The sequence below is a fragment of the Rhinopithecus bieti genome, unplaced genomic scaffold (assembly GCF_001698545.2).
Source record: "Rhinopithecus bieti isolate Rb0 unplaced genomic scaffold, ASM169854v2 scaffold_58281, whole genome shotgun sequence".
Lineage (NCBI taxonomy): Eukaryota > Metazoa > Chordata > Mammalia > Primates > Cercopithecidae > Rhinopithecus > Rhinopithecus bieti.
In genome coordinates this window covers 7,524-16,698 of record NW_016822170.1, presented here as the reverse complement: position 1 = coordinate 16,698, position 9,175 = coordinate 7,524, and the positions used below count along the sequence as shown (strand labels likewise).

At 48.3% G+C, this 9,175-nt stretch overlaps 1 pseudogene; it reads left to right on the top strand.

Moving 5' to 3' along the window:
* The first annotated feature begins 1,029 nt into the window (after window positions 1-1,029).
* Window positions 1,030-8,301, top strand: LOC108521163 (dehydrogenase/reductase SDR family member 4-like; annotated as a pseudogene).
* Window positions 8,302-9,175: the final 874 nt, after the last annotated feature.

The following is a 9,175-nucleotide window of genomic DNA, read 5'->3' as shown; positions in this document are numbered from 1 at the left end:
TGGAGACAGAGTCTCCATCTGTCGCTCAGGCTGGAGTGCAGTGGCATGACCTCAGCTCACTGCAAGCTCCGCCGCCCAGGTTCATGTCATTCTCCTGCCTCAGTCTCCCGAGTAGCTGGGACTACAGGTGCGTGCCACCATGCCAGGCTATTTTTTTGTATTTTTAGTAAAGACGGGGTTTCACCGTGTTAGCCAGGATGGACTTGATCTCCTGACCTTGTGATCTGCCTGCCTCGGCCTCCCAAAGTGCTGGGATTACAGGCGTGAACCACCATGCCCGGCTGAATGTCAAAATCCTTTTTCAGCTGCTCCGCTGACCTACAGACACACTAAATGAATCTTGAGCAAACTAAATGAATCTTGAGCAAACATGAATTCTATTAAAAAGTCATCCCTAGAACTGGATTTTACAAACCAGGACTTTTCCCCACTAATTATAGGGAAATAAGGCTGCAAAACTGGTTATTTCACCAACAACACATCTCTAAACCTACCCATCTGCTTTCATCATCTTTTCTGAAAGAAAACACTAATACATACACAAAAAAAGGAGCAAACATATACTCCACAATAAAGGACTGTTAAATAAACTTAGCTTCATGAAACTCACTGTAATGTGTTTCCTTTTCTCATTTTGCCTTACACTAGTGTAAACATTGCCATGGACCAGCACTGCTTTTCAGTCTGGCCTTTGGAAGCCAGTGGGTTAAACCAATTCAGATGCTTGCATCTGGGTCCGTTGGGGCCTTTCTACAGTGTACCATTAGCCATCCAGATTTATTCGTTCTCCCAGAAACCCAGGAGTGAGATAATTTGAGCCCACTTGGCAGAAGTGGAGGCTGAAGTCTTGGACACAGAATTTATAGCTGGCAAGGACTTTATTCATCATCTACTCCATACCCTCAGTAATTTACAGATGAAGAGTCTGACCCAGGGCAGCAATAATAATCACTACATGGTGGCAGTAACTACTATGTGCTTATAGCTTACAGTTCATAAAGAGATTTTGCATTCAACAAATATTTATTGAACTAGGATGCAGGCTAAGACCTGGGGACATAGTGGTTAGGGAGAACTTGACTGCCCCCAGTTCTCAGCATTTCCACCACTGCTCGAGGGACTCTGCAGCCTCCTCGCTAGCACTTAGCCCCTGTAAAGGAGAAAGTTCCTTTGGAGCGGGATGTGAGATACTGTTTGGTCAATGACCATAGTCTGCCCTCCAGGGCCCGTGAAGATGGAGGAGACCTTGGGCAGAGTGAAGGGCAGTGCAGGCCTGGTGCAGCTACTCCCTATCACATCTCTCCCAGGCACCTCCAGCCTCACCTGGTGGACTTTATGAGGACCACAGGCCTCACCTCCATGGGCAGTCTCAAAACATTTGCCCTCCTGTGGGCTGTCACATACATTGACCCAGACTTTCTTGGAGAAAAAATTCTGAAGAAGCAAAAGCAACCAACTCAAAACCCCCACTTCCCCCAGAAGAAAACACGGGCAAGCAGATGCAAAAGGGCAGCAGCCAAAGTCTGCCCGTTCCTGCGGGGGCCAGGGGAGGGGCAAGCCCTACGGAAAACTTTAACAGAGAGCCTTTGAACACCCGCCTGCCCGGGAAGGCAAGCCCCAGTCGGGTGGAAGGTAGCTGGCTGCTGGGCGCGGCGGCGGAGGGAGGCGCCCACCGCCACAGAGGACTCCCAGGTGGTCGAGGGCGGGGAGGGGGCGGGCCGGGAAGCAGCCCGCCCTTCGTCCTGCCCCCTCGCCCTAATCTTTGTTACCTCCGCTGGAAGGAGTGAAACCCAGACTTGCTGGTCTGTGCCATGCACAAGGCGGGGCTGCTAGGCCACTGTGTCCGGGCATGGAAGTCGGTGCGGATGGCCAGCTCCTGGATGACCCACCGGGATCTGCTCGCGAATAAGGTGGCCCCTGGTAACGGCCTCCACCGACGGGTAAGTGTTCGTGCTGGAGTTTCTGAGGCCTTCCCTGCGTGCAAACAGGCACTGGTCTCTTCTTTGCTTCCAGTGCCGTTGTCCTTAGAACTCACATGTGGCCGAAGTCTGGCCCTGGAAAAAAGTAGTCACGTGATCCGCCTGAACCCCCTCCAAAGCCCCAGGCCCTGGGCCCTCCCTTGCTAGCCCTCCTGTCCCTGCTGCCTCTGACACAACTGTGCCACCTCCGTACAACCCCATCGATCTATTCCCCTCCTGGGTTCTGGGCTGCCCCAGTCAACCAGCCCCACCTAGCCTCCGGGAAAACCAGAAACTAGAAATCCAAGGAAATCTGGATTTCAAAATCCTATCCCAAGGCCTCCAGCTTTATGAAAATGTACCAGACACTCTATTTGGGCACCAGAAAGTCTCCAGGAACCCCTCCCCCTTACCTAGATAGGACACAAGAGCCATGTGTCAAGATTTTTGTTAAGTTCGGTACACCTGGGCCTACTTTGCCCAGGCTGTTTCTCACCCACCACTCTTGTCTATCCTGGTTCTCATTTCTACGGGACTTTGCTAGATGCCAGCTCTCCACAAAGCTAAAATACAAATGTAGGTAAAATGCTAATGACTGACAAATGCAGAATGTGTAACTCTTCCTCCCAAGGCAATATTTACATTTCTGACCGGAGACCATCTTTTCACATGCACCCCAAAAAATAACTAAAGATAGAATTTTGAGAATGTGGAAGACTAGTAAGAAAGAAACCTGGGGGCAGGGCTGTTTTGAGTGAGACCCTCAAATCACGGAAGTGGCTGCTGCACACCCAGCTCATTTCTCACCTCTCAGTCCCAACAGGGGATGAAGCCTGTCACCCGTGGTGGGAACTGTAGAAAGTGATGTAAGTTCTTGGGAACTGAGGCTGCGGTTCCAGATCATAATAAAAATAAGTAAATTAGCGCCAAAAAGGCCATGCCATCAAGCCTGTTTTACAAAGAGTAGAGACACGTGGAGGTCATATAGGGAAAGAGCCTGAATTCAAACCCAGGCTTTCTAACTTCAGAGCCCATGCTTCAACCTCTTCCCCTGCACAGGCCTTGGCAGTCTTTGTCTCTTTCTACTCACAGGATCGGCTTTGCCATCGCCCGGCGTCTGGCCCAGGACAGGGCCCACGTGGTTGTCAACAGCTGGAAGCAGCAGAATGTGGACCAGGCGGTGGCCACGCTGCAGGGGGAGGGGCTGAGCATGACAGGCACTGTGTGCCATGTGGGGAAGACAGAGGACCCGGAGCAGCTGGTGGCCACAGTGAGCTGCAGGGAAATGGGCACAGAGCCAGGAGGTAGAAAAAGGAGCCAGCCTGATCCTCCTTCCCTGCTTTCCTGGACAGCCTTGGTGAGATCCAATGCAGTGCTGTTAACTAAAACATAACAGTGCGTTCTGCATACCCACACCAGCCCACCGGTACATTTTTATTGTGTGCCTTTCTATTATGTCCATATACTAATGTTGGAGAATCATCCCATCCCAATCAGAGAATGTTAAAACATTCTAATGCTTCAACCCTTCATCATCCCTTGAGTACCACAAAGAAACAGCTGGTACTGGTTCTCTAGTAATTTTCCCTCTAATTGGACAGATGAGAAGGGTAAATCCAATCACAAAATAGATGTTCCCACCCATGAGCTAATAATCCCCTGTTCTTCAGCTTATAGTGTCAGGTCCCTGTTTCAACCACTTACTATGTGCCATTTCCTGTGTTCAGAGCCTTACAAAGGTTGTAACTTACAAAGTTACAAAGTTTTGTAAGTTACAACTTACAAAGGTTGTCTAGGCCTGACAACAACCCAAGCAAGGCAGGGACTATTCTCTCAGTCTGCAGAGGCTGGCTCAGATAGCTGGAGCAACTTCCCAAGGTCCCACAGCCAGTAAGGAAAGAGCTGTGATTCAACCCAGACCTCCCAAGCTCCCTTCCTTTATTTGCTGCCTACGGACTACCAGGTACTGGACTTTAGTCTCAAAGAAAGTATGTAAGTCAATGTCACAGTTAGTAGTGCACACCAGCCTTCCATCTGCAGAAGGAAATATGAACCATCCAGCAAAGGAAGCTCCTCTTCCCTTGAGGCTCAGGACACACTTTATTCCCCAGAGTGGAAGGGAGAATCTACCCAAAAATGGAAAGTACAGGATTGTGCTAACAGATTGGAAGGTTGGCAGAAATAATTTGCATAATCTTAGAAGAAGGGGATCTTAAGTAATAGTAGATAGTAGTGTGATAGACAGTATAGGGTAATTCCGTTTTTAAGGAACTTTCTGGCAAATGATCAAATGTGCATTGGAAAGAGCCAAATGTGAGTCCTAGAAAGTCACCTTGCCTGGCCTAGGCTGGTGGACAGAGCCCAAGATTGAGGACTTGATCCTGATGGTTGAAGGATCAGTGAGTCTGGGTCAATCAGTGACTATATCACATGTAAGTAGCAATATAATATGAAAATCCTGGTGGAAATACATCCTGTGGCCCCCACCAGGTTCACTTAACAGGGCCTACAGGCCTGGCCCAGAAGCGGTACTTGAGCTAAACTTTTAGGAATGGATGGGAATGTTCAGATGGAATAGAGATGAGGTTCCAGATAACTCTGCAAAATGAGCAGACAGCCAAGGAGGAGCTGAAGGAAAGAGGAGCACTGACAGACCACAGTGGAGAGGACAAGCTTAGGAGTACTACTGAGAATGAGCTGCCTTGGAAGGATAGAGGCCATGGGCCTCTATATCCTTTTTTTTATTTTTATTTTTTTTACTATATATATTTTTTTTAAGACAGTTTCACTCTTGTTGCCTAGGCTGGAGTGCAGTGGCACCATCTCGACTCACTGCAACCTCCACCTCCAGGTTCAAGCAATCCTCATGCCTCAGCCTCCCAAGTAGCTGGGATTACCTTTGCCCGCCACCATGCCCAGCTAATTTTTTTCTTTTTAGTAGAGACGGGTTTCACCATGTTGGCCAGGCTGATCTTGAACTCCTGACCTCAGGTGACCCACCCCTTGGGCCTCCCAGAGTGCTGGGATTAGAGGTGTGACCCACCACGCCCAGCCATAGCTCCTTAAAAGGATATGTTAAGGACGTTAAAAGGATATGGCCTCTTAAAAGGATATGTTTACCCATTCTTGTAGGAAATAAGAAGCCATGTGAGGTTTTGAGAAAGAGAAAGATGGTTATNTGATCATAGCTCACTGTAACCTCCAACTCTTGAGCTCAAGCAATCCTGCTACCTCAGCCTCCCAAGTGGCTAAGACTATAGGCGTGCACCACCACACCAGTTTATTTTTTAAATTTTCTGTAGAGTTGGAGCTTTATTGCCCAGGCTGGTTTTGAACTCCTGGCCTCTAGCAATCCACCCCACTGGGCCTACCAAACTGCTAAGATTATAGGTGTGAGCCACCACACCCAGCCTCATTCTTCTTTTATGGTTTGCTATCTCTGTTCAATCAAAACCCAGCCTCCTTCTGTCTCTGTGCTGACAGACCTAGAAGGAGAGGGGCATAGGGTATACAGCAGAGTAGAAAATGTCTCCAGGTGATTCTAGAGCAATCCACTGTCTTCTCCCAGCCCAAACACATATGCACTGAGCACAGTGCACATCACTTATTAACTTATTCTGCACCTCCCTAGTAACAAGTCCATTGGTGAGAATTATACAGAGCCAAGGCAGGTGACTGGGCTTTGCACCAGGATACCAAAACTTAAAGGGTGCAAGAAAGTATTAATACTGGTTTCAAAAGAGTGTATGACTTTAAATTTTGTCTGATTTAATTTTGTTGACAGCCCAGGCATTCCTTCAACCGTGTAAAAACAATTGAGCTTAGCACCTAGTTAACAAGAATAAGTAGTTAAAATGGAAAGCTAGCAGATGGTATACATTGTTAATAACACCCCTCTGTGTGCCAAATCTGAAGCACAAAGTTGACCAAGGGCCCATGTACTGCTACTTTTTCAAGGCATCAAAATTGCCAGTTCTGGGCAAATGCAAAGTCTGGTTTCAGGGTCGCTTTGTACTGAAAACTCTTGTTGGCAGATTCTGCTTGGCCATTCATTACTCTAGCACACACCTCACTACCTACTTATAACTTATTAAGGAGGTGAGATGTTGCCTTTCTTGACTTTCTCAGTTTAAATGTCAGTTTCTGCCTTAAATTTTTCATGCCTCCAGGTCAAAAGAGAGAGACAGAGACAGGGAAAATGACATCATAACCAAATATGGAATTGCTTTAAATTCAGGCTGGTATCTTCTCCCATCATGGCTCTCCTGGGCAGTCAGTTTCCTAATGACCCCAACTCACTTTCAGAGGGCTCTTATGAATTAGTGGTGTGCTACAGAATGGCAGACTGACCTCAGTTCTTCTACCACTAACTAGCTTTGTGCCCTGAGCAAATCACTTCACCCCTCCCAAACACAGAATAAGCAGGCCTCCTGTTCTTAGGTAGCCCCAGTGTGTCACTACTGAACTATATGGTCTTGAGAAAATTCCCTGAACCTGTTTCATCATCTCCACCTTAAGGACATTGGAACAGATGATCTCAAAGGCCCCTCCAGTGGTAAGTTTCTACAGCTCTATTTAAGCCGATTGATTTTTCCATTCAGGTAAGTGTGGACAGATTGACTTTGAGGCGGCTCAGTGGTGATAGCAGCCTTCAGTCCATTACCTGTAAGAACCCTTTGGTCTGACCCTTCCATCCCATCCTCCACTCCATATCTTTCCACCCCTCATGTTACCCAAAGAAGTTTGTGTCCCCTTTTAGAATCACACCAAATCCCTGCCCACAAAATAGATGCCTTGCCTCCACAAACCATAACCTAGGGGAGGTTTAGCCACAAGACAGCTTCCTAACTGTGCCCCTTGTTTTCTATCTCCAGGGCCTCAGTCCTTACAACGTCAGTAAAACAGCTTTGCTGGGCCTCACCAAGACCCTGGCCATAGAGCTGGCCCCAAGGAACATTAGGGTGAACTGCCTAGCACCTGGACTTATCAAGACCAGCTTCAGCAGGATGGTGAGGAAGGGGAGCTCTGCATCCCACTGGAACCCCTTGAAAGGCATCCACCTTCTTGGACAGGGAAGCCCAGTACCTGATTCCTGAACTCTCAACCACTCCGTTCTCCTTCCTTGGGCTTTTCCATATTCCCTCTCTGTACCAGCTGCCCTATCTAAGCCAGACTCCAATCACACCATTCCTAAGGCATAGGGTGGAGACTGAGGTATTCAGACTCTACTCACACTGTTTCCTCTCTCCTTATGTGGATGAGATTGGAGAGATGCAGCAAAATGCATCACTAGAACCCGAAACAAATGAAACACATGAGGGCAGTGGGGAGAGCTGGGAGCTAGAAAAAGAAATAGGAAGTGAAAGAGGGAAGTCTCTCCATCCTTACTCTCTTGCCATGAGGATGGGCAGCTTCTTCCCTTTCTGTTCCTCACTTTCCTCTTCTTAAACATAAAGAGATTTCCCTTCTTCCTGCAGCTCTGGATGGACAAGGAAAAGAGGAAAGAATGAAAGAAACCCTGCAGATAACAAGGTAAAACTGTCATGGGGTCAAGGGCCCTAAGAGGCATGAAGATGGAAAGGTCTGGTTCCCAGCAGCACACAGCCCGCTGTCTGAGTCCCACAGATAACACAGGGAGGCTCTCCTCTGCCTCACAGACCACAAATTCATAAACACTATCACTGCAGTGGCCTGAGCAAGAAGTCACCTTCCCTTTCAAAAGGTAAACACAGAGACATGGGGGTTTCAGCAGTGCAGAGCTCTGGGAGAAGTCCTGAGTTAAGGGACAAGTATAGATTTCTGAAAAAGTTGCAAGCTGAATCTGTACAAATGGAATCACTTTAAACACACCATTTGCTGTCACACAGACTCCCTGATACTTTAGTGTGTGCACATGTGAAACCATTTTTTTGAAGTATGAAATAATTGCTCACCATTTTACCTATATAACTTTGGATTTTGTTGTCCTGAGCTCTCTAAAAAAAACAGTGTGTTTCTATAGTATTTGAATATTATGGGTAATGTTTTTTGCAGAGTACAGTATGCTTCTACTAAATTATAACAGCATATCCTCATGGTAATACTTTTTGATAGATGGAAAGCTTGTACACTGATCCTGAAAAGTCATCTAATAATTCTTGATTAAGCAAATTTCATTCCGTGTGTCCCAGGTGATGGGGCCAGACCTGTTTGATTTTTACTCCCTTCTTTTCTTCCCCTATTCCCCAGGTTAGGTGAGCCAAAGGATTGTGCTGGCATCGTGTCTTTCCTGCGCTCTGAAGATGCCAGCTACATCACTGGGGAGACAGTGGTGGTGGGTGGAGGAACCCCCTCCCGCCTTTGAGGACCCAGAGACAGCCCACGGGGCAGAGTTGGGCTTTAGCTCCTGGTGCTGTTACTGCATTCATCCACTGGCCTTTCCCACCTCTGCTCACCTTACTGTTCACCTCATAAAGTCAGTTCTGCTCTGTGAAAAGATCCAGCCTTCCCTGCCATCAAGGTGGTGTTTTACGCGGGATTCCTGCTGTTGCCATGGCCTTGGGTAAAGGCCTCCCCTGAGAACACAGGACAGGTCTGCCGACAAGGCTGAGTCTACCTTGGCAAAGACTAACAGATATTTTTTGCCTGGGCCACTGGGGAATTTGATGGGTGATGGGAGAGAAAGAACCTGGAGTGGAGGGTGCAGAGTTGCAAATTAACAACTTGTAATTTAGGGGCAAATAAAATGCAGATGATTGCAGGGCTTTGAATCGATTCCACGTGTTCATTTCTCAGTGTGGGGTGCTTAGCTGAGCAGAGAGCAGAAGTCTGGCCAGGCTGGATCTCTGGATCCCCCAGCCCTCCTCCGTGTCTCCAGGACCTGAGCGTGATGTTCAGGGATGGAGGTGTCCGCAGAGCTGCCAACTGGAAGGAAGGTGGCACGGGAACTCCCAGGACGCCACGGGGATCCCCGAGGCAGGGCCAGCCGGGCGAGAGCGGGGAAAGATGAACTCTAACAGCTCCCTGCCCCTTGCCTCCCAGATCAGGCCAGGTCCCCTCCCGGCAGTTCCCTCCCGAGTCAGCAAGGACAAGCTAGACGGGTCCTGAGCCGGTGGGGAATAAAGAAACGCCCTGCAAGGTACCCAGGTAGACAAACAAAAGAAATGGGTTCTGCCCACGGCCTGAGGATTGAGTAGACGGAAAGTGGGGACGCTGTATCCCCCCCAAGACACTGATAC